At 49.5% G+C, this 25395-nt stretch overlaps 1 pseudogene; it reads right to left on the reverse strand.

Annotated features, from left to right (window-relative positions):
- Positions 1-221: 221 nt before the first annotated feature.
- Positions 222-1514, reverse strand: LOC105547355 (annotated as a pseudogene).
- Positions 1515-25395: the final 23881 nt, after the last annotated feature.

The following is a 25395-nucleotide window of genomic DNA, read 5'->3' on the forward strand; positions in this document are numbered from 1 at the left end:
TCCGCCGTGACCAGGGCTTCAGGAGGGGCCTCTCAGTTCCCCTGACACACTTGGAATAGTATGAGGCGTGCAACAGAAGCCAAAAACTGAGTGACCAGCCCTGAGGAGTCGATGGGGGACACTGACAAACCAGTCACAAAGTTGGTGCTATTTGCTCTTAAGAAGGAGAGGCAGGGCCAGGGCAAGAACAGCAGCTGGAAGGTGAAACATAGGTCTGACTCTCAGTAGCGGTAGTGATCACCCTTGAAGGGGCCATCAGGGGAGATGCCCCAGGTACTGGGCCTGTTTCTCAGTCAGCTTGGTCAATTTCACATTCAGCTTGCCCAGGTGGGCTTCAGCCACTGCCTCATCCAGCTTCTTGGACAGGACAGGAACCCCAGTGGGGTACTTCTCTGGGTGGGTTCACAGCTCAATCTGTGCAGTCAGCTGGTTGATGAAGGAGTCACTCGTCACAAAGCCAGGGTGGCCCATGGCACAACCCAGGCTGACCAGCTGACCCTGAGCCAGCAGGATTGTGCGGTGCCCATTCTTCAGCTAGTACCCGGCCACCTGGTGCTTGATGGTCACCTTCTCCAAGTGTTCTCGCTGAGCCACTTGACATTGATCTCCACATTAAAGTGTCCAGTGTTACACATGATGGCATCATCCTTCACCTGTTCAAAGTGCTGACCAAGGACGATGTTGACACAGCCTGTAGTGGTGATAAAGATGTTGCCCTCCTGACAGGCTTCGTCCATGGTGGTCGCCTCATAGCCCTCCATGGCAGCCTGCAGTGCATTGACAGGGTCGATCTTGGTGATGATGATGTGGGCCTCAAAACCCCACAGGCCTGGGCACAGCCCTGGCCCATGTTGCCGTAGCCTGCTACCTCTGCTACCTTGCCGGCAATCATCACCTCTGTGGTCCACTTGATGCCATCTATGAGGGACTCCCAGCAGCCATAGAGCTTGTCGAACTTGCTCTTGGTGATGGAGTCATTGTCACTGATGGCAGGCACCTTCAGGATTCCACTGACCAGCATCCTGTGTGGGTTGTGGACCCCAGTCTTGGTCTCCTCGGAAGTGCCTCAGATGCCCAGCAAGAGCTGTGAGTACTTCGTGTGGAAGAGGTTAGTGAGGTCGTTGCCATCCTCCAGAATAATGTTTAGGGCCCATCCTTGAATTACAGTGTCTGCTCAATGCACTCTGGGAACTCCTTGTCCTTTTGCCCTTCCAGGCATTTACTGGAATGCTAGCCTTGGCAATGGCAGCCAACACATGGTCCTGAGTGAGGAAGATGTTGCTGCTGGGGCACCCAGGGTGATGAGGGTCTCAATGTGGATGACCGTCTCCATGGTCGTGTGCAGGCAGCCGGCAATGCCTGCTGCCTGCAATGCAGGTGCCCTCTAGTGGCTTGGAGGCTGAGCACAGCTCCGGCATGTGCATCAGGCCTGGCATCTCATTCTCCACAATGTTGAGGGCCTTGTGTACCCAGGCAGTCGGGCCAATGTCAGTAACTTTGTAGGGCAGTTTGTCAGACAGGCTGGCGATGCTTGTGATGGAGACGGGCGAAGGGGACTGGGCCTTGGTTTGAGGACAGGCACTTGGCAGGTGACTCTGGGTAGGGTCTCTGTGTGTGTGTGTGTGCGCGTGTGTGTGCATTACATTTCAAGCAGATAGCCAGGCCCTTGGTATTGCACCGGTACTTGCAGTGTGTATTAGCCAGAGTTATCTAGAGAAATAGAACCAACAGGATATATATATAGCTATATATAAGAGGAGATTTATTATAGGAATTGGCTCAGGTGGTTATGGAGACCAAGAAGTCCCGCAGTTTGCTATCTGCAAGCCAGAGAAACAAGAATGTCAGTGGTGTGACTCAGTCTGAGTCCGAAGGCCCAGGAGTTAGAGGGGAGGGGTGAGGCAATGGTGTAAGTCCAAATGCTATGACCTGAAAGTTAGTGCCCCCTAAAGATTCGTATGTTGAAATCCTAAACCCCAAGAGATGGTATGAGGAAGTAAGGGTATGGGGAGGTGATTAGGTCACCAGGACGGAGCCTCATGGATGGAATTAGTGCCTTTATAAAAGAGGCCCCAGAGGGCTGCCTCACCCCTTCCACAGTGGGAGGACAGAGGAGACATTGTTGGCCAAAAGATGCTAACAATGAACCAGAGAGCTGACTCTCACCAGAAACCTAATCTGCCTTGATACGGACTTCCCAGCCTCCAGAACTGTGTAAAATAGATTCCTGTTGTTTAAAAATTATACAGTTTGTGGTAGTTTCTTTACAGCAGCCCAAATGGACTAAGACACAGTGGGAAACAGTGGCCTGAAGTGAAACTCTCTTCCATCTTGTGTTATCATGGAAACTCCTGAGAGGTGACGCTCAGTGTCTCTGAATGAGGGAGTGGGCAGGGAGGTAGAGAAGGCAGAGGTCAGGGGGTTAGAGATGTAGCTTGCACATCACTGGACCCCCAAGGCGTGTGTAGATGGTGCCAGGCCCAGGGACCCAGCCTCACCATGGCCCCGGGACTGAAGGGCCCATGCAGGCTGGACACTGGGTGGTCAGGGAAGCCAAGAGGACTGCTGACGAGGGGGCTTCTGGACATAGGACTTTGACCTGACCCTGGGGAAGGAGGAGTCCTTTGGGGGTACATGAAATATCTCCCTAAATATCAAGATTTTCATTTTGAAATTATGAATCTTTTAGATGAACCACAAACCTTGCAAAAATTTTACAGACCACTTGAGAATATGGCCCCAACTTGGGGAGTCACTTCTTCTATCAGCTGGAGAATTTCTATGGAAAGTGTAAGAAAGCCTACCTTAGGGTCCATATGGGAGATCCCAGTCCGAGCCTGGCTACAGGCTGTGCAGAGGCAGGACCCAAGAGGAGACCAGAAGGACAGGGCTGTAGTGACTGTAGGTTGCCAGCTCATGGATCACAAGGGCAGCCAGGCCTCAGCAGGACCAGACATTGGAAAACCCACAGGACCCCTGCTTGGGGTCTCCTTCAGGTTGCCCTGCTCCCTGGGCCATGCGGCCTCAGCTCTGCTCCCTTCTCCCCACCTCTGCCTCTCTGTGCACTTGGCTGCTAGCAGCCCTGCTTGTCCTCTCTTTAGAGACCCCATGGCCACGTTACTGGGGAGAGATTCTGATCCCATAGTCTGGGTCAAGCTGTCCATGCCTGATCTGACCACCAAGGTCATACCATACAATCAGGGCTGCTGCTGGACCCTGTACAGGGTATGGGGAAGTTTGAGGGTGTGGCTGTGGGCAGAGCAGGTGCCCCCAAAGTTGTCCCCAGCATGTGGAGGAGCCTGCCCATCTGTCTCCCCATGAGTGGCCCCTGTCACCTTGCTTCCTTCACTCCTGCTCCCGATGCTTCCACGAAGCTGAGCCACATGAGCAAGTGAGCATCCCTCTGCCGCCCTCACTGCCTCAGCACCGCCCCTTCCATCAGGCCCCACTCCCACCTGCTGCCTGCAGCCTACCCGGTGAGCTCAGCTCGGAGACCAGGGCTGGGCCTGGGCAGAGGGGATGAGGGAGTCCCATGCCTTATGTGCAGGAAACGTGGGTCTGGGCTGTTAACAGCAAAGCCTTTGTATTTGTCCACTAGGCTGTTAACAGCAAAGCCATTGCATTTGTCCACTAGGGGCCAGAACAAAGTTCCACACACTGAGTGACAAAAACCAGACACTTTTCCTGAGAATTCTGCAGGCTGCAAGTCCAAGGTCAAGGTGTGGGGGTCGTTTCCTCTGGGTCTCATGGAGCCGGGTTTGCTGACGGCCGCCTTCCTCCTGTGTCCTCCCATGCTGTTCCCTCCGCGCATGTCTGTTTCCTAAACTGTTCCTGTGAGGACACCAGTTGTACTGGATTAGGGCGCACCCTAATGACCTCGTTTAACCTTTACAAATCCTCTCCAAACACAGTACAGCTGCATCCTGAGGAATCAGGGGTTGGGACTTTAATATATAAATTTTGGGGAGGACACAATTCGGTGCATGCCAGGCTTTATCAGCAGCACTACCCTCCCTAAGTGGTAATTTCTAAAAGACAATGGGCCCTGGGGAAAGACTCCAACACGTTTTGAAGCCAAAAGGCCCCAGTTCTGGCTGGACTGCATCGTTGAGGGTAGTTTGGGGGCCACAGACCCCTGGCCTCTGCAGAGACCACAGCTGTCCAGAGTGAATGAGATTCCATACAGCCCCCCTACCCAGCACACCCAGGGGCTCCTCTGTGGCTGCTCCTGCAGGATGAGCTCCGGGCATTTGATGTCATGCTGGGTCAGGACCCTATGGCTCAGGCCAGCCTGTGACACTGGAGGGGACCTTGGAATCTCGTCATTTCCTCTGATGAGTGAGGAACCAGGGTAGACCATGTGGGTGTGGGTGTCCTCGTTGTTCTGGGGCAGTGAACCCCTGCTCATGATCCCTGTGGAGGTTCTGGGGCTCCAGGGACATCCAGGCCAGAATGCCCAGCAGTTCAGCTCATGAGTCCAAAGGTAACCTGGGGGTCTCAAACTCATGGATACAATCATTGCAACCAGAAATCCTGGTCCTTTCTTCCTTATATCCCTGTTTCTGTGGGTGGGTGTGGGCATCCCAGGAGGAAAACTGTTGTTCAGAGAGCAGATGGCCCTGGAGGTGTTTGTTTGACAGCTGGGACTCCATGAAGGGGAGGGTGGCCCAAGCTCAGGCTGTCTCAGAAACGGGAAGGAACAAAGTCTGCAGAAGCTCTACCCTGAGGCCCAGGCACAGCAGGCACAGGGGCTGAGAGGCATCTCTCATTGACCCTCCCCCCAGGGTCTTCCTGCCTTGGTGGCCTCAGACTTCAGTGACAAGGGGCCTCCCTGAGGACTGGGATGAAGATGAGAAGGGGGTGGTGTGCCGGTCCATTGTTCCAGGAGACACATGTGTTACATTTGTTTACTAGGCCGATGTTACAAACTGATTTTAAAACAATGTTTGCGGAGTCACGGAACAAATACCACGGAGCAGCACCTAGCACAGAAGGCGGCCCCTGCCCTGGGTATCTGTGGGAAACCAGGGCCCCAGGTCTGCAGTGACTGGTACAGAAACTCTGAGCTGAGGAGCTAACACTATACCCATCTGCACCTGTGGGAACCCGCCAGGCTCCAGCAAAACCAAACAGGAAACTCTCCCCGGGAGACAGCGTCCTCATCCAGGGGAACCAGGATTCTCGTGGAAAATCATTTCCTACTGAAGAGGCGCTCAGAGGAAAAACTCCCAGGTATCTCCCCAAAGAGAGGCAGCGGATACAAGAAACAAGGAGATTCAAAGCCCAGAGAGTAAAGAGAATAGAGTGATCTAAAAGGAATATTAAAATAAGGGTGTATAAAGTGTTCAAAAAAGATAAAGGAATAAAACTATATGACCAGAACAGCTAATTAAGACAAATGCAGAGTTTTAAAAGGGCCAAAGTTCTAAAATTCATTAATAAGAAATGAAACACAAACACAGAGTTTAAGACAAAAAGTGGAATAACTCCAAAGACAGACCTGAGCAACACCCGTGCTGCGGCACTGCTGACCGAGGTGGAGACCAGAAACGGGATGTTGTGCGCAAGGAGCAGATAAGGAGTGTCTAGCAGGACAGCTCACTCCAGCATCCTCAGCTCACTACTTTGGGGGAGGCAACCACTGAACTCCCTCTGATTTTTCTCATTCCTACTGGATGCTTGTGCTTAGGGAATGCAGACCCCAGCCCACCAACTTCTAAGCAAAGCCAGCAATGAGGGGAGCTCCCTGCTTGCTGGAAGGGGAGTCCCTCCCCCCTGCCCAGACTAGGGACTTCCAAGATGCACTGGCCAGGTCTTGTGCCCTTGATCCTTAGCACAGCCCTGAGGGTGGTGATTCCCCACTTAGGCATCTGGTTGGACAATGGATGGGCTTCGCTGTGGGCTGGCAGCCTTGTTGAACGCGTTCTTCCAGAGAGCGGGAGTAAGGGTCCAAACGGTCCTCTCAGTAGCCCCCTGCTACGTGCACCTGCCCGCTCTCCTAGGGTTCTGCTGGGGACCCCAGTGGGGGCAAAGCTCAAGCCTGGGATGGATGGGGGAAGGTCTCTGGGCATAGGTGGAGAATGTGAAATAACATGAATCCAGAACTTGCCATGTGCCAAGCAGGATGCTGAGCACATCTAAACCCCGAAGGACCTAACCATACTTATATGCTAGGAGGGGAGGCACAGAGCATTCCAGCGTGTGCACACGGTCAGGACCAGATGGGCCCCTGGGTCCTGGCTGAGCCCTGCTGTCCTTCCATTCTCCAGTGCTCCTGGCTTCCAGCACTGGGCGGCAGGTGCTGGCAGGCTGCCCCACACATCGGCCTGCCCCAGGCTGCCCTTGCACTAGATGTTTCTGCTTACAGGACTCCAGGGGCCTCTCCCCAAACTACTCAGGACCCCAGGAGCTCACTGGACCCTCTAGCTAGGTGGTGGCCCCAGAGGGCTTTTGTGGTCTGACCTCAGTAAACACAGGTGATGGGAAGATGGTGTGGGGAAGCTGTGGGTTTGGCCTGAATTGTACTCCCTCTGCTCTGCCTTGTTGCTTGGTTTCTGAGGTGGAGGAGGGATGAGGAAGAGGAGAGAGGAATGGGGTGAAGAGGCAAAGTATTTTCCAGTAGAGAGAGACCAGCTGTGAGAGCTGTGTGTCCATCTTCCTGCATGTTCAGCGTGGGGTGTGTGAATGCGAGTGTGTGCATGTGTGTGCACATGTGTGTGGTGTGTGTGCATGTGTGTAGTATGTGTGCATATGTGCGTGTGTGTGTCTGTGTGATGTGTGTTTGTGTGTGTTTGCCTGTGTGTGGCGGTGCATGTGTGTGGTGTGTTTTGTGTGTGTGTGTGTGTGTGTGTGTGTGTGTGGTAAATGCGAGTGTCTCTGGGAGGTGCTGGGATTGTGGGGGCGCAGCGAGTTGCCATTCTGACTCTCCTTTGTGGGCCCCTCATCTCCACAGGCCTCAGAGTGCTTCACTACATTTATCTCACCTCCCTATATCTAGCAAGGGGCCCCAAAGAGGAAGAGTTAGGGTGGGAGGTGGCGAATGGGTGTCACCCACTCTGGCTGTTTCTCTGGCTTCTCAGGGCCACGTGCTTCCTCTCCAGCCCGAGAACGCAACTGTCCTTCGTCACTTACTGCACGGAGGGCAGCATCGTCCTTCAGCTCACACTCACACCAGGCAGGGGAGTGCTGTTTTGAGCCCCCAAGGGAGGCCTGAGGGGCTGGGCCAGAGGGAACTCCAGGGAGCTGAGGGGCGCCCTGCGACCTTGGTTGGGAGCCTGACAGCACACATGGCAGGGTGGTCAGGATACCACTCAGTGCTGTGTCTCGACCAATGTCTGCGTGTCACTGGGCCGAATCTTCACCTGGTGTCACTGAGGGTCCAAGAGGAGGCGGCTGGGCCTTGAGTACTCAAGGGCCCTCTCCCTACCATGCCTAAAGCAAGGAGTCCAGGAAAGGTCTCACTTAGCCCCTGCACAGGGTGGGGTCAGCGTGATGTTCCCGCCCTGAAATCTGTGGTGCTCCCTCAGGCCCCAGGTGTGCAGGCCGTGCACTCAGCCAGGCCCTCCCTGATGTAAGGTGTAAGCGGAGCCACAAGGCTGCCTGAAGACACCCTGTCTTGTGCTTGAGCTGGGCACCCAGGCCTGGATGCCTCCTTCAGGGCTGCTCAACCCTCGGGGTCTCTCCCCTCTGTCTTCTGTGTGCCTGTGGCAGGCAGGACACCCACAGGGACAGGGCCAGGACTCGGGTGCGGCAGGCGAGTCACCAAGGACTCTGCTCAGGGAAATCCATCACAGAAGCCCTGTTTTAGCTGTGATTCCAGAGACCTACAGGTGATTCCTCATCTCCTGCTCTTCCTGAACCAGTAAGGACCACAGGGCACCCACCGTGAGGCTCAGGGAGTGTGTCCTTCCACCACTGTGGCTCCTGCCCTGAGTCAAACACCACAGGGGACACAGGGCAGGTGGGGCTGGCCCCAGGAGCCAGCCAGGCTTCCCGCAGGTCTGAAGCTGCCAAGGGCATTGGCCTCCATCCCTGCCTCTTGGCCCAGGCCCCGCTCATTCCAATCCCTGCGGATGCCTGGGGTGCCCCTGGTCCATGCACCCAAAGAAGGCTTCCTGTGATCCCTGCTTCCTGCCTTCCTGCAGCGTCACAACTTCAAGGCGGGCTGTGGGTGAAGCTGGCCTGCTGACATGCTTTCTGAGCCTTTCAAGTATTTTCAAAAACGGGGGCCCACAGTGAAAAGCCTGAACATTGACAGGCACGGTGGCTTATGCCTGTAATCCCAGCACACTGGGAGGCTGAGGTGGGAGGATCATTTTAGCCCAGGAATTAACCAGCCTGGACAATATAATGAGACCCTGTCTCTAAGAAAATTTTTAAAATTTAGCTGCAGTGAGCCATGATCATGCCACTGCATCCTGGCCTGGGCAACAGAGTGAGCCCCTGTCTCAAAGGACAAAAAAAGCAAGAAAACTTGAACATTCTTTCTGAAAACGCAAATGTCTAGATTTTTTGTAAAATGGGAGTGGCAGGAATAGTGGGTTTGTGTCCCTCCATGTCAGCCCCTGACTGGGGCCTGGGGCTCCACCCTCCTCACATGGGGAGCTCCAGGGCCCATCTTCATTCCAAGGCCTTCCGAGTGCCAACGTCAGCTGGCTCGTCCTGGCCTGTTCCTCCCCATGGTATCTCCTGTTTGGCCTCTGAGGTCACCTGTCCAATGGCCATGACGCTTCCTTAGGAAGAACCTTGTGGGGGCACTGAGGCTGTGAGAGAGACAACAGGAAAGGCCAGCTTGGTGCCCTGTGCTGAGCTCCCAGGCCTGGGCCCCCTCAGTGCAAGCATGGGGTCCTCTCCCACTGCGGAGCTGCTTCCAAATCTGATGCTCCCGGGCTGCACTCTCAATATCTTCCCTGCTCAGGCTTCCAAAGGGCCCTGACCAGCCGGACACTGGAAGGTACATCTGAGCCTGGGTAGTGCACACCTTGGCCAGCCCAACTCTGCCACCCTGAGCAGGGCTGGGGACTGCTCTGGACCTTCATGGAACGAGTGGTTCCAAGTTACATTCTGCCTCCCTCCCTGGCCTCCTTCCTGGGCTCCCTAGAACCCTCCTGGCTTCTCAGCGGCAGCCTGCTGAGAGGGCATATTCTGTTGCATTTGGGTTTCACGCTCCTGCCTTGGGCTTTCCCTGCTGTGACCGTCACTCTCCATGTGGGGCAGCTTTGCACAAGTTAGCCAACAGCTGACAGTTCTGGGCTGTGACTGCCAGGCCACATGGGCAGACGTAGAGGGCCGAGCTGGTGGGCAGAGGGCACCTGTCGCCTCGACTCAGCTGCCTCCAGGGAGGAGTGATGACTCACATCCTCACCTGGGGTTGACAGGGCTGCTCAGACGCCACAGCCTGTGCATGTCCGAGGACATCATCAGAGGAGCACAGCTGTCACAACTGCTGCACGGCTGAGCAGCTTTAAATCAGGAGCAGCAGAAAGAGACCCCGAGGGGAAGGGGAGCTCTGTCTACTCCACCCCCATCCTCAGCTCTGCAATGGGGAGAGGTGGAGTTGGGGACAGAGCCCAGGACCAATCATGGAAGTGTCAGCACAGCTCCTATTTCTGGTACCTACCAGCTCCCAGTCCTGTGCCAGTCCCTGCACAGCCCAGTGCCCTGGGACTCAAGACAGGCCTGAGAGCGTCCTTTCTGTTCATAGGAGGCACCGCAGGAGCTTGCCGACACTAGAAAATTTGCTCCTGGTCGTGTGCCCATGGAGAGCAGAGCTCAGACATGGATGGTGTGTCTGTCCCCACAGCCTACTGCCAGGGCACCCTGCAGTGAGGAACAGGGAGGCCAGAGCCCAGCTGCTGCTCCTAGGACCAGTGGCACCCAGCCTCATGCTGTCCCCATGGAGGGAGGATGCCCAGGGCTCCCCTCCTCTCCAGCAGCTGCAGTTGTGTAAATGCCAGCCATGCAGAGTCCCAGCACTCACAGGCGGAGGTCAGGACAGACAGGGGTCATCACAGAGCACCACACAAGGCTGTCACCACCCATACCAGGACCCTGGATGGCAAGAGAGCATCCTCACCATGTCTCAGACAGCAGGGACGGATGCTGTGATTGATCCTGTGGGATTGAGGTGAGCCGAGGGTGTTTGTGTGGATGCCTTTGTCGGGCTATGGAGGTTTCCTTCTGCTCACAGGGTGCTGTGGGATGTTGATGCCCCCACTTCTTATTCTTCATCCCCTGAGATAACTGCTTAGTACCTGGTTCCTGTTTCCCATTTTGCTGATGTGGTAAATTACACAGATATTTCAGCTCTTGCACCCGCCTGGTCTTCCTGGGTGGAGCCCTGGCTGCTCCTGGCCTGTGGTCTGGGTTACCTGCTGCTCCATGCCACTTGCTAGTGTTTCCTTGAGAGGTTCTCACACATGTCTTTTCTTGCTTCAGAGTTAAACTTATTGTTGTGAGGTAACAACACACTAATTGTGCACAGGTACTCACACCACCACCCCCGCATATTCCCCCCACACCAACACTCACATTCACACCCATGGGGCCACACATTCACACCCACCCACCCATGCACACTGCACCACAAACACACTCAACCCACCCCATACCACACATATCACACCACACACTACACACCTGAAGCACACACACCCACACACCACACACACACATAAATAGCAAACACACATACACCAGAAATACCAAAGACACACCACACATCTCATACACACACCACACACATCACACATCATACACGCACCACACAAAGGGCACAAATTCCCCACTCTGCCACACAACACACACACCCAGCACGCACCCAACACCATACACAGCATGCACACATCACACACACACACCACACACACTACACACGCAACACATACACATACCCACACACCATAGACACATATACTTGATACACACAGAACGTACCACATACCACACACAACACACCACAAGATACGTATACACAGTGACACTGCCACACACACCCCATATCACATACACAGCAAATACACACACATCGCACATAGCCCTATACATGTACACAAACACCACACTCACCACACACTATACACACATACCACATGCACATTACCTATCACACGCACCCACTACACACACACACACATGCAATGCCACACACGTACCACACACCAAACACCCACACATCACACATGACCCTCTACACACACAGCCACTACACACACTACAAACCATGTGTACATATGACACACATACCACTTATCACACACCCCCAACACACACATTACCACAAACACACAACACATTACACGAAAATAGTACACACACAGTACACCACACACCACAGAAAAACACACACTAGACATGAAACACACACACGTTGACACTCACACACCACACGACAAATACACCAAACTCACATACTGCACACTCCTATGCACACACACAGACGTCTAACCATACTACATACATGTCACATACACACCACACACACACATCATACGCAGCACATGCACACCATCACAACACACACATACTACGCACCACAAACGTACACTACTTACACATGTGCCACACCACACAGAAAATACACACACATATGCCCACCACATACCACACACATATAGTACACATACACCCACACACCACAAACACACATACACCACATACACAGGCAACACACACAAACCGCACCCTTTTCCTCACCGCCAGACACAGGCACAGACATTTCTGCCCTCAGCAGGGCCTCCTCAGCTCTCACCTCCTGCACACATGGTGGGGATCCACAGACCTAAGTGCAGTGCAGGCCTTTCACGTGAGCTGGAACACAGGAGGGGTGGAGCAGGGCAGGGAGAGTGAGCCTCTGGCCATAGGAGCCGGGTGCCTCAGCCCCTCACCATCAGCTCACTCCTGGCATCAGTGGTGTTTCTCAGGGCCTTGAAGCCATTCTCCACCACAAACACGTGGTCTGGGCTGTCTGCAATTGCTGTTATCTACGGAGATGGGAGGTGCCTTGGACTCTCGGCCAGGGGTGAGGATGCAGCAGATCCCAGGGTCAAGGGACAATGTCTGCTTGCTTTGGGGGCAGCAGAATGTCAGACTCTGAGGGTCACAGGCTTCTCCAGCCAGCAGCCCACTCTTGGGGAGCAGGGGAGCTCTTCAGCCCTCCCCTCTGGTGTGGTGGTATTTATACAACCTGCTGTCAATCACTTCTGTAGTGGCCATGGGTTGGCCCAAGTCACTTGTAGCAGGTTAGATGATGGGGTGGCTCCCGGAAAGCCGCTTGGGGTGCCTTTCCCCAGTACCTGTTCTGAGTCACCTGCTCCTACTCACATTGGCTCATACCCATGATGTAAATGGTGGCCCCCAGGCTGAGATTATCAGCCCAGGAGAAAGAAGGTGCTGCATAGAAATCACCCAGGTACTCTGGTATTCCCCCTACATGACCACCATGGGGACAGTAGGTGCTTACATCCGAGTTGAAATATTCCATCCTCTGAATTGCCTGCAAGGGAACAAAGAAATATTGAGCCTGGACAGTGAGGTGACCCAAGCAATGTTCTAAGAACTTAAGAAACTTGAATACATTATCTGTGCTCTAGTGGTCTGTGCCCTTTCAAATCCTCTCAGCATGAACGTTTCTCCTGCTGGCAAATGTACAAAGAGCCCTACATATTTCTTTTTGAAAAAAAAAAAAAAAGTAAAAAGAGGGTTGACATGGAGTGGGTTGACTGTTAAAAATCAGCTCCCAAGTTCTCCAGGAGTCACTGTTCATTGTGCAGGGCTTCCTGGATGGAGGAGGGGGCCAGGCAAGGTCTCTATCCTACTCATTCCTCACTGTGACATTGACCAGGGATTTCACGGCCTTCTGAGCTCATCCCAGTCTCAGGGAACACAGGCCTGAGTGACCTTACCAAAGGTCCCACCTGGACCATTGATGGTGAGAGGGGAAGCTTCCCATGGATGTGCAAAGGCAACTCAGGCCCTCCCAGTGGACTGACATTCCTAGTCCTAAGCCTAACTGCAACACAGGGATATGCAGCTGAGGTCAGGGACAGGCAATAGGATAGGACTTCAATAGGGCAATCCTAGCCCTGTGGGCTCTCTTGTATTGGGCACACTATCCTTCAAAAGGCAAGGCTGAGTTCAGGAAAACTCAACCCTCACAGCCCCATATTCCTGACCCTGACTCAGTCTCCCTTTTTCTCTTTACCCTGCTATAGAAAGCAGCAAACCACTCAATTAGAGTGCCAGGGCTCCCTGACTTTCTGTGCCGCTGAAACAAAGACCAAAGGACTTTGTTCCTTACTTCTGTCCTTATTGCTTATATTTGTGATTGGGTTGTTTTATCTAATGATTTTCCTTTCTCTTTCTCCTTTGTGTATAAGTTATACCAGTGAGTTTTATAGTTTTGCATTTTTTCATCATGGTGGTTATTATCTGTTCATTTCCAGATGTAAGACTTCCCTGAGCATTTCTTGGAAGTCAGGTGTAGTTGTGATAAATGTCCTTAGTTTTTGCTTGTCTGTGAAAGACTTTATTTCTCCTTCATTCCTCAAGAGTAACTTTGCTGGGTATAATATTCTTGGTTGTTAGTGGTTTTCTTTCAGTACTTTGAATTTATCATCCCACTCTCTCCTGGCCTCTAAGGTTTCTGCTGAGAAATCTGCTGTTAGTCTAATGGGTATTTCCTTATATATAACTTGACTCTTTTCTCTTGCTGCTTTTAGAATTCTTTCTTTGTCTTTACTATTGACATTTTGACAGTAATGTGCCTTGGAGAGGATCTGTTTGAGTCGAATCTGTTTGGGGTTCTTTGAACTTCCTGGAGCTGGATATATCTTTCTCCTAAGACTTGGGAAGCCTTCTAATATTATTTCACTAAATGTATTTTCCTCATCTTTCCCCTTCTGGTTTTCTTCTGGAATTCTCATAATATTAATATTTGTTCACTTAATGGTGTCCTATACATCCTGTAGATCTTTGTCAATCTCTCTCATTCTTTGTTGTGTGTATCCTATGGATATGTAACAGTGCTATTTGTCAGTGTAATAGGCCATTCTTGCATTGCCACAAAGGAATGTCTGAGACAGGGTAATTTATAGAGAAAAGAAAGTTAGTTGACTCGTGGTTCTGTAGCCTTTAGAAGAAGCATGGTGCTGATGTCTACCCAGTTTCTGTGGAGACTTCGGGAAGCTTCCATTCATGGAAGAAGATGAAGGGGAAGGAGGCATGTCATATGACACAAGCAGGAGCAAGAGAGAGACAGCAAGGTGACACACACCTTTAAACAGCCAGATCTTGTGAGAAGTCACTCACTATTGCGAGGACAACGCCAAGAGGATGGTACTAAACCATTCATGAGAAATCCACTCCCATGATCCAATCACCTCCTACCAGGCCTCACTTCCAATACTGGAGATTCCAGTTCACCATGAGATTTGTGTGGGGACACATATCCAAACTACATCAGTTGGTTAAAAAATAAAGTATATAGTACAGTGTCTATAAAAAAGACTGGAATGGGAAGCCAAGTCAAAAAACAGGACTTGTATAGATGATGTTGTCCCAAATCTGGAAGGGCCCCCAGGACTGAGGTGGGTCCTGAGGTGTTGGGACCACAGGGCTGCTGGTTCATGCTGCTCTGCACATTTATAAGATGAATCTATCCTGTACTAGATTTGAAGGGGGATACTCTACCTGGCTCTGGGGACATATCTCTAAATGGATGGCATTATATGAAATTTTTTTCCCCCAAGTGCTGGTTCCAAACTTGTCCACACCATTAAGGTGACTAATGTACTGGATAAGTGTGATGATGAGACTTAATGGCAAGGACCTTGTTTTCCACCCAATACAGGGTGCAGGGCAAACCATTTATATAACATAAAAGAGGTTTATGGGAAAGACAGTATCAAAAAGGGTGGAGGAAGGGGAGACAGATGGTTCCAGACACACCAGCTACCCATCTCCAGAGGTCACCCTACTGCGTTCACACCCTTTAAAAATGATTCCCCACTGCCTGCAGGATCCAGTCCCTGTGCCCAGCCAGGAAGCAGCAGGGGGCTTCAGCACAGGGATGAAGGGCGTGCTTGAGTGGCCAGTGTTGAGGGGGAAAAGATCCCAGAGTTCTTGCCTGGCTCTGCCCTCCTCCTCCTTGGTCTTGGCTCTGTCTGTAGTCAGATCTTTTTCTTTCTCCTGGGAGTATCAGGCTCCTATGCAGCCTCAGTGGGCATCTGGGGAAGCCAGGCCTGTGTCTCCCTGAAGTGTGGGGCACAGAGAAGCCAAAACGCAGGCTCCAGGGGGAGGAAGTCACCTGCCAGCGGCCTACACTGCCTTACAACACACGACCCTCATCCCATCCCCACCAGGGCCCAGAAAGGCCTCACTGCAGCCCTGAGTGGCCAAGGGATGCCCACTATGGGTCCTGGGTTGCTTTCTGGCCTGTTCTTGCCTTCCTATTCTCTATTCCCCTGTCTCAGGCACCTTCCCCCAATGAGCAGGGCATGATCCTCTCACCTGCCTTACCCTTGTGTGCCCCCCTAAAGCAGGGCTCCTTTCCCATTCCACCAGCTCCTGCCTAGGCTCCATTCCCACCTCACATTTCAATTCAGGACCTGTACTCAGCCAGCACATGTCCCTCCAACTTTTGTACTTTTCCTCGAAAACTGTCCCTGGCTTCTCCTCCTCCCACACCAAAAATACTCTTATTTCCAGATTCCAAACCCTCTGTGGCCCACAGTGGCCATCCCCTAACCCATAAGGCTGCCAGGACCCCTCCCCCAGGAGGAGACTGAAGTCTTATCAGGGTGTGTTTCTAGGGACAGAGCTGAGGCGAGCTGAAGGGTCCTGATGCTTTCTGGGGGCAGCGTCTAAGCTGCATTGCTTCCTCATGACCACATTGCTTTTCAGGGCAGTCACGATACTTTGTGCAACCTCATTCACCGAGCTGCAACCAGGTGCCATTGATGTGTTCCCAGTGTAGGGGCTGGGTGAGCTGGGGCACAGGGACCTTCCCAGTAGGCTGAAGGCCACAGCTTTTGCCCTTGACAATTGCCCTCTGGGATCATGGAACAGACAGCCATGTCAGGCATCTGCTGAGGAGGGCAGCACAAGGAACAACGAAATGGTGCCCATGGGGCCCCCAGACTGTGTCTGGACCTGGAACCCATGCACTCCCTTTGCAGGCCACTTGAGGCCAGGAATGCTGCTGGGTGTGTTTGACAAGGTTGTGTGGGCAACCCTGACTTGTTCTAATAGGGAATAAAGATACCCTCCTTGGTCGTCACCTTGGAACCATCAGAAAGCAAATTGTTAAGATCGCCCTCCTCCTTGTAACATAATGAGGACTAATACATATTGAGTCTTTCTGTGGGCCAGTTGCTAGACTAAGAACTTTCCATGTTTTCACTATTTTAATCCTCCCAGTAACTGTACAAGTAAGTGCTACTATTATCCCAGTTTACTGAAGAAAACTGAAGCACAGAGAATTTGAGTTACTTGTTCCAGGTTACAAAGGATGAGAGTCATAAAGCTGGATGTGAACTGGGCCTGGCTCCTGCTCTTCACACTGCCGTGCCCCGCTTTGGACCAGCATTCAAGACCTGGTGATGGTTACTCCCAAACCCCCGGAGAGCTTCCTTGCTCAGCCCCTGGGGCCCTGGAGAACCCCTGCTCCTGCGTTTGCCTGGAGCTCATCTTCCTGTGCTTCCTGTGGTCAGATCCTTGGCCCAGACTAAGCCAGGAGCCTGAAGGACAATCTGATCCCCAGGGTCTGTGGTGAGGGCTGGACACATTCCCTGGATCAGCCCAATAAAGAACAGAGGAGAGCACTAACCAGGAAGGAAGGCCCTCCTTGGACCTAGGTAGGGTGCCGCCCCTGGAGTGTGAAGGGGCTTCAGGCTCCCCGTGACTGAGTCACTCCAGGAAGGTATAGACTGTGTCCTGATACATCCTGGTGGTTATATTCTGGGCTCTGGGTTCAGCTGGCTCGTAGTTAGGAGTGGTGGTGGAGGTGGAATGTGCTTTTGAGCCTTCCTGAGCCCTGAAAAGAGGTGGAGAGAGGCTGTTCTTGTACCTGAAGGCTGAAGTCTGGGCCAAGTCCTTAGACGCTCTGGTCATTCTTGCTTTGAATTCAGCTCTGAGCTTGGTGTGTGACCTGGGGCAGGGAAGACATTATTGCTCTGAATTCAGCTCCGAGCTTGATGTGACCTGGGGCAGGGAAGACAATGGTTCTGTGAGGTGAAAGAGCTCCCAAACCTGTGTCAGAAGAGGAGAGAGAAAGAAAAAGACAGAAAATGTCTATCTTTAATGCTGGAGAAAGAGACTCAGCCAGTGTCCATGCTCTGGGGCTTTGAGACCAGGGTGCTCCCTCCCTCAGAGCTTCAGGGAAGGCAGCTTATCAGAGGCAGAATCAGAGCTGAGATTCAGGCTCAGAAGACAGCTGAGCCTTGGCTTGCAAAATTAGTAGATGCAGAGAGGAGCCCTCAAAGCGCAGGAGTGAGGGAGGGTGCTTGAGACATGGTTGGGTCTTCTAGGGTCTGGGATGTGGGTTCCTGGAGCTCCTGCTTTCAGATCTCCATCTCAGCCCCTGCTCTCTGCAGCTCTTGTAAGCTCATCTCAGTTACAAGACCCACTTGGTAAACGCTTTTCCTCATTCTGCACAAAGAGCTTGCTTCCAGGGCTTCAGATGCCACCAGCATTTCCCCAGAGTTTTCATGGTGGTAAGAATGTGGCTCATGACTGATCCTTTTTGTTTTTGTAAAAAAATAAAATAAAATTTTAGGACCTTCTAAATGTATATGCCAAGGGGATGCTAAGCCTTGGAAACCGAGTCATGTAGCATGTTTGCAATTCTGCTTCTTAGATTATAGCTTAACTCTCTTCCTCATTGTTCTAGTTCTGTAAATGACTAGGAGAGACCGGAGATCAGACATCCCCCTGTCCAATTACTGATCTTTGTTATCAATTACCTGCCTCCCTTATTGTCCTGTTTCTGAAACCAGACAGTAACCAAAATCCCTTGATATTTACATCTTCACTGTGGAATGTTAAACCTACCTTTCCCAAAGAGAAAGACCACCTCAACTAATCAGACCATTGTAAATATGCAGTACACCTTTTTAAGATTCTGTTAAACTTCCTTGAAATTTGTCGACAGGAATGATCCCAAACTTCTACCCTTTGGAACACTGACCTCCATTCTTTGGACTCTGTGCTTCCTGGTCAACCTATCCTTAAACTCTAAACTATATTTTTACCCTTTGATTATTTTAGATTGACATTCAGCCACCTTGAAGGGACTCAATGTGAGCCTCAAGTGATCACTCCTGTTGTGTCATCGACCAAGGCCTTGGTGCCAACATGAATGTCTTTTCATTCACCCAACTTTGCCAGGACTGACAGGGATCTCTGCCATGGCTCCTCTTGGGTTTCGAATCTGTCTAATTTTGGTTTGAGATTCAGACTTTATTTGAGTGATCCAGTTCCACATTTGATGCAGCTAGAATTGAAGCTCTGCTTTTAAGGTAGGAGTTTCACACACACACACCCACACACAACATTAGATTATATATAATATTAGAATATTTCTATATATATTAACAATTTTGCTGTTCATGGATTTGTGATTTTTACTTTTCTCTAAGGTTGCAGGTTGCTCGTTGAACTACCCTTTAGAGTTTGTATGTCCTTTCCTTTCATCACAGTTTTGGTCAGGGAAGGAAATAGTTTCCTTCTCTGAAAAGAGGAGGTGAATGTTTTATAGCATAAGAAATATTTAAGAAGTATTTAAGGAATAAATACTTTTTATTTAAAAACTGGCTGAACTCTGAAGCTTCATTCAACTCTCAAGGGACTTCATTCACTCTAAAGTCCCTTTAAGAGTGAGCACAACCAACGATAAACTTTCTTTGAGGATGAAGATGAGTCCTGGGATAAGGGAAAGTTTCCTTCTTTGCCAAAAGACACCTCAAGCAATTAAGGTCTTGCGGAAGTGTTTGACTTCATTGCTTGTAACATGCAATTGAGTTCATGGCTTGTAACATGTGATTGTCCCCCAGGGAATCTCCAAGAAGAACATGCAGGGAAGCTTGTTTACCCTGGTGGGCACATGAGAAGGGTTGTTCTTCTAGTGCCATAACTGCTCGTGATTCCTGGATTTAGTGAGCCATGTAAAAGGGAAGAAGTGACACAAGAGTGACACCTTGAGGAGTAAACCCCCTTAAGCAGCACACCAGATCTAAAACATCTTTCTCTTTCAGTCTTTGGTCACTTGAAAAGATAATCAGTTTTTTTTTTCAAGATGGCGGACTAGGGACGTTGGATGCCAGATCTCCTTAGGAAGAAGGTCTAAGTTACTGTTAAATGAACAAGTTCTGAACTGAAAACAGAGGGAAAAGAGCCAGGGCCTGTCATCATGCCCACAGAAAGAAGCTGAGGCATGGAAAAGGAAAGCAGCAAGAGTCTGGCTGAGATCAACCCCCAAGGAACTCAGAGCCCTGTGGAAAGTGTAGGTGGGAGTGCCTCTCTGCTCTTCTCTCCCCTGTGACAATCTACTGAACACCCAACTTTTGGAGAGCACCTCTTCGCTCTTGACCCAGGGAAACACTATTCGTAGCTATTTGAGAACTCACCAGGGACAGCAAGCTGGTTGCCCAGTTTGTGCAGGCATGCCTACATTGCCCTCAGAAGCAAACTGAGATTGTGGGCGCTATACTGAGTGTGCATCGATGATGCTACTGCCCTGCCTGAGGATTTTCTGCCCTTCAGTCACTGTACCACCATGTCCCCCCCTGCTCTCACTTTGGCTAGCATGGCAGGTCCCCACGGTGTTCTAACCCTTGGGGTGGACTGCCCTTAAAGGAAGAGGAAAGGAAGCACATCCTTCCAAAGCGCCTGTTAAGATAAAGAGAATGTGGGTGTGGGGCCCACTGCTGCAGAGGGCATCATTGATGACTGGGAACAAATGTTAGGAAGGGGGTCATCTCCCACTTCCCCCACCATACACTGTTGTAGATGCAAAGGTGGTCCTTCCTGCTAGGGATGGTGAGCATGAAGTCAAGGAAAGTGCTTTTCATGGTGGCACCACCCCTGCTGAAATTGAGCCTTTACCTGCTTCCAGCTTTCATGAAGGCAAGGACCTAACTCCTTCATCTTACACAGAGCAGCATTACCCTGGCAATGGAGGACAGACCATGGAATTGCCTGCCATGGACTAGGGGAAGAGGCTCTGCTTCAGGTCCCATTTTAGTGATATTCATCAGAGACACATAGCCACAGCCCCCAGCCGGGAACCAAAGGATGAAGTCTTTATAAACAGAAGGTCATGGGTCCTGTGACAGGGGCATCACAGGAAAGTGGATTGCATTCCTGTCGGCTCAGGATGGAGATTTGCAGCACCCACCTCTTCTTTGCCTCAGGACCTCAACACACCCCATCTAATCTCTTCCTGATGTATTCAGGGCGAATGCATCCATTCAGCACCAGCCACCTTGCCGGCTCTTACTCTTAAGTGCCATCTACTGGACGGCAGCCTGAATTGCATGAGCAAACAAAAATCTGCCACCACAAGGGCTTAGTGCTAGTCCATGAAATAAGCCTGAAAGCAGGAACTCCAGGCACCCACATCCCAGACCCTAGAAGACCCAACCATGTCTCAGGCACCCTCCCTCGTTCCTCTGCTTTGAGTGCTCTTCTCTGCACCTACTAATATTGCAAGCCAAGGCTCAGTTGTCTTCTGAGCCTGAGTCTCAGCTCTGATCTTGCCTCTGATAAGCTGCCTTCCCTGAAGCTCTGAGGCAGGGAGCACCCTGCTCTCAAAGCCCCAGAGCACTAAAGATAGACATTTTCTGAGGCAAACTGGATAGAAAAACATGAGACCCAACATACTGCTGCCTTCAGGAGACCAGCCTCACATGCAATGACACCCGTAGGCTCAAAGTAAAGGCATGGAGAAAAATCTGTCACATAAGTGGAAACCAAAGAAAAGCAGGGGTGGCTATTCCTGTATCAGATAAAACAGATTTTAAACCAATAGTAAAAAAAAAAAAAAAAAAAAAAAGACAAAGAAGGGCATTATGTAATAATGATGGGTTCAATTCAACAAGATTTAAGTAATTTAAATATATATGCACCCAACATCAGAGCACCTGGATTTATAAAACAAATACTACTAGACCTAAGAAAAGAGATAGATGTCCATACAATAATAGTGGGGGACTTTAACACCGCACTGACAGCATTAGACAGATCATCAAGGCAGAAAACTAATAAAGAAACTCTGGACTTAAATTTGACACTTCACCAAATAGACTTAAGGGATATCTGCAGAATACTTCACCCACAACCACAGAATAGATATTCTCTGTTCATGAAATTCTCTTATATTAATCACATGCGAGGTCACAAAGCAAGTCTCAATACATTTTTTAAAAAATGACATCATATCAAGCATCTTCTTGGACCACAGTGCCCCAAAATTTGAGATTAATATGAGGAGGATCTTCAAGACAACACAAATGCAGGGAAATGAAATAACTTGCTTTTGATAACTTTTAGGTAAACAACAAAATTAAGTCAGAACTCAAACAAGTAGAAACAGAGATATGACATACCAAATCTCTGGGATACAGCAAAATGTTAAGAGGAAAGCTCATAGCACTACATCCTTACATCAAGAAGGTATAAAGAGCTCAATTTAATAATCTAGTATCACACCTAAATGAACTAGAAAAATAAGAACAAAGTAGACCCTAAGCTGGCAGAAGAAACAAAACAACTAAGATCAGAGCAGAACTAAATAAAATTGAGTCCAAAAAACCTATACAAAGGATCAGTGAAGGGAAGAGTTGGGCCATTAGACCCATTGAGAAACTGTTAGCTAAATTAGCCAAGAAAAAAAGAGAGAAGATCTGAATAACCACAATCAGAAATGACAAAGATGATATTACAATTGATACCACAGAAATACAAAGATCTTCAGAGACTACTATAAACACCTCTATGTGCACAAACTAGAAAACCTAGAGGAAATGAATAAATTCCTGGAAACATGGCCTCCCAAGATTGACCTAGGAAGTACTTGAAATCCTAAACAGATTAATAATGAGTTAAGAAATTGAATCAGTAATAAAAATCTACCAACCAAAAGTGTCCTGGACTACAGGGATTCACAGCCAAATTTTACCAGATGTACAAAGAAGAACTGGTACCAATCTTACTGAAACTATTCCAAAAAATCAAGAAGGAGGGATTCCTCCCTAACTCATTCTATGAAACCAGTGTCATCCTGATATCAAAGTCTGGCAAGGAAACAACAACAAAAAGAAAACTGCAGGCCAGTACCCCTGATGAACATAGATGCAAAAATCTTCCACAAAATACTAGCAAACCAAATCTAGCGGCACACCAGAAAGATAATTCTTCACAATCAAGTGGGCTTTATACCTGTGTTGCAAAATGATTCAACACATGCAAATCAATAAATATAATTCACCACACAAACAGAATTAAAAACCATATTATCATCTCAATAGACCCAGGAAAAGCATTTGATAAAATTCAACATCCGTTCATGATGAACCCTCAACAGAGTAGGCATCAAAGTAACATACTTCAATTTAAGATGACTCATGTATGGCAAACCACAGTGAACATTATACTGAATGGGCAAAAGTTGGATGCATTTCTCCTAAGAACTGGAACAAGGCTAGGATGTATACTCTCACCACTCCTACTCAACATAGTACAGGAAGTCCTAGCCAGAGCAGTCAGGCAAGAGAGAAAAATAAAAGGCATTCAAGTAGGAAAAGAGGGAGTCAAATGATCTGTTCCCTGATGATATAATTCTATACCTAGAAAACACTTAGGGTTCCTCCAAAACACTCTTTGACCTGATAAACAACTTCAGTAAAGTTTGAGAATACAAAATCAATGTACAAAAATCAGTAGCATTTCTATATAGTAATAATGTTCAACCTGAGAACCAAATCAAGAATGCAGTCTCACTTATAATAGACACACACACACACATACACACACACACACAATATCAGGGAATACATTTAACCAGGAAGGTGAAAGATATCTATGAAGAGAACCACAAACACTGATTAAAGAAATCATGCATGACACAAATAAATGGGAAAACATTCCAGGTTCATGAACTGGAACAATCAAAATTGTTAAAATTACCATGCTTCCCAAAACAGTCTACAGATTCAATGCAATTCCTATCTGATTCCCAACATATTTTTTCATGGAATTAGAGAGACTAATTCTAAAATTCATGTGGAATTAAAAAGCCTAAATAGCCAAAGCAATCCTAAGCAGAACAAACAAACAAACAAACAAAGCAAAGCCTGAGGCTTTTTTCTTATTACCCAACTTCAAACTATACTAGAAGGCTATAATAACCAAAACAGCATGGTACTGGTACAAAAATAGATGCATAGATCAATGGAACAGATTACAGATCCTGGAAGTAAACCCGCATACTGACAACTAACTGATCTTTGACAAAGTTAACAAAATAAACAATTGGGAAAGAACATCTTATTCAATAAATAGTGCTGGGAAAACTGGCTAGCCATATGCAGAAGAATAAAACTGAATCCCTACCTCTCACCATATATAAAAGTTAACTCGAGATGGATTAAAGACTTAAATGTTAGACCTCACATTGTAAAAACCCTAGAAGAAAATATAATAAAAACTCTTCTGGACATTGGTCTAGGTGAAGATTTATGATTAAGACCTTAAAGGCAAATGCAACAAAACCAAAAACTGACACATGGGACCTAATTAAACTAAAGAGCTGGAGGATTGCTGGCAAGATGGCCAAATAGGAACAGCTGTGGTCTATAGCTCCCAGCAAGATAGACCCAGAAGGTGGGTGGTTTCTGCATTTCCAACTGAGTTACCCAGTTCATCTCAATGGGACTGGTTGGACAGTTGGTGCAGCCCACGGAGGGTGTTCCAAAGCAGGGTGGGGTATCATCTCATCCAGGAAGTGCAAGGGATCAGGGAATTTTCTCTCCTCCCCAGGGAAGCTGTGAGGGACTGAGCCTGAGGAACTCTGGCACAGATACTTTGCTCGTCCCATGGTCTTTGCAACCTGAAAACTAGGAGATTCCCTCTGGTGCCTACCCCTCCAATGCCCTGGGTTTCAAGCACAAAACTGGGTGGCCATTTGGGCAGACACCGAACTAGCTGCAGGAGTTCTTTTTTTCCTATACATCAGTGGCACCTGAAATGCCAGTGAGACAGAACCCTTCACTCCCCTGGAAAGGGGTGCTGAAGCCAAGAAACCAAGTGGTCTGGCTCGGTGGGTCCCACCCCCAGAAAGCCTGGCAAACTAAGATCCACTGGCTTGAAATTCTCACTGCCAGCACAGCAGCTGTCTGAGATGGACCTGGGACGTGCAAGCTTGGTCGGGGGAGGGGCGTCCACCATTGTTGAGGCTTGAGTAGGTGGTTTTATGCTCACAGTGTAAACAAAGCCACTGGGAAGTTCAAACTGGGCAGTGACCACTGCAGCTCAGCAAGGCTGCTGTGCCCAGACTGCCAGCTTTCTCTTCTGTGGGCAGGGCATCTTTGAAAAAGGGGCAGCAGCCCCAGTCAGGGACTTATAGATAAAACCCCAATCTCCCTGGGACAGAGCACCTGGGGAAAGGGGCGGCTGTGGGTGCAGCTTCAACAGAGTTAAATGTCATTGCCTGACAGCTCTGAAGACAGAAGTGGACCTCCCAGTACAGTGTTCGAACTCTACTAAGGGTCAGACTGCCTCCTCAAGTGGGTCCCTGACCCCCGTGTATCCTGACTGGGAGACACCTCCCAGTAGTGGCCGACAGACACATCATACAGAGAACTCTGGTTGTTATCTGACAGGTGCCCCTTTGCAATGAAGTTTCCAGAGGAAAACTCAGGCAGCAGTCTTTGCTGTTCTGCAGCCTCCACTGGTGATACCAGGCAAACAGGGTCAGGAGTGGACCTCTAGCAAACTCCAGCAGATGGGCAGAAGAGGGGCCAGACTGTCAGAGGGAAAACAAACAAACAGAAAGGAATAGCATGTCCACTCAAAGACCCCATCTGAAGGTCACCAACATTGAAGACCAAAGGCAGATAAATCCACAAAGATAGGGAGAAACCAGCACGAAAAGGCTGAAAATTCCAAAAGCCAGAATGCCTCTTTTCCTCCAAAGGATCACAACTCCTCGCCAGCAAGGGAACAAAACTTGTTGGAGAATGAGTTTGACGAATTGACAGAAGTAGGCTTCAGAAGGTGGATGATAAACTCCTCCGAGCTAAAGGAGCATGTTCTAACCCAATGCAAGGAAGCTAAGAACCCTGAAAAAAGGTTAGACGAATTGCTAACTAGAATAACCAGTGTAGAGAAGCACATAAATGA

The sequence above is a fragment of the Mandrillus leucophaeus genome, unplaced genomic scaffold (genome assembly GCF_000951045.1).
Source record: "Mandrillus leucophaeus isolate KB7577 unplaced genomic scaffold, Mleu.le_1.0 Scaffold388, whole genome shotgun sequence".
In the NCBI taxonomy this organism is placed as follows: Eukaryota; Metazoa; Chordata; class Mammalia; order Primates; family Cercopithecidae; genus Mandrillus; species Mandrillus leucophaeus.